The following is a 684-nucleotide window of genomic DNA, read 5'->3' as shown; positions in this document are numbered from 1 at the left end:
AGGAGATTAATAAATTGCATTATTTGTTTAAATTATTTTGTGATTTCTCTGTGTCATGTTTGTCATATTTGTTTGTCATCTTTTAATCTACAAATTTGTATGAATTTGTATGAATGAAATGTTTTTTAAATGAGTTTATCAATACTTCAGATCAAAAGAGTAGTCAGTGACTTGTGTCTGATGTTGTAGCTCCTTGCTCCAAGTGTTTCTGCATGCTGCTATTTCATGTCGGCCTCTGGAGCTGAGACAAAGAGAGACTGTCTTCTAGGAGCAGATAGAATGTGGAATATGATCAAAATTTATGGTGGCCTTTGTCCTGTAGAAGCACCCTGCAGGCAGCAGGTACTGGAGCGCTGCACACGTCACTCTCACTGGATGAACAATAGAAGTGAAATGAGACGTTCATATTTCATTCGGTTCTCTATATATTTCTGGTAGTCTGGGTAGAACCACCTGTAGACATAGTGAAGTTCCATGATTTCTGAGTAGATACTGGCCACTCTTTTTTGCACAAATTATTTATGTGTACATTCAAGAATTATACATACGCTATAAATATACGTAAAATATCTGAAGTTGTAGTACACTGAAGTGTTGTAAATCAAGGCACTGGATTTCTTTTTCATCAGGAATCTGCGTGTCGATAAATACTATTGTTTTTTTCACTTCGATTTGTTCTTCTCC

Source organism: Synchiropus splendidus, chromosome 18, assembly GCF_027744825.2.
Source record: "Synchiropus splendidus isolate RoL2022-P1 chromosome 18, RoL_Sspl_1.0, whole genome shotgun sequence".
Lineage (NCBI taxonomy): Eukaryota > Metazoa > Chordata > Actinopteri > Syngnathiformes > Callionymidae > Synchiropus > Synchiropus splendidus.
This window is presented reverse-complemented; position numbering follows the sequence as displayed.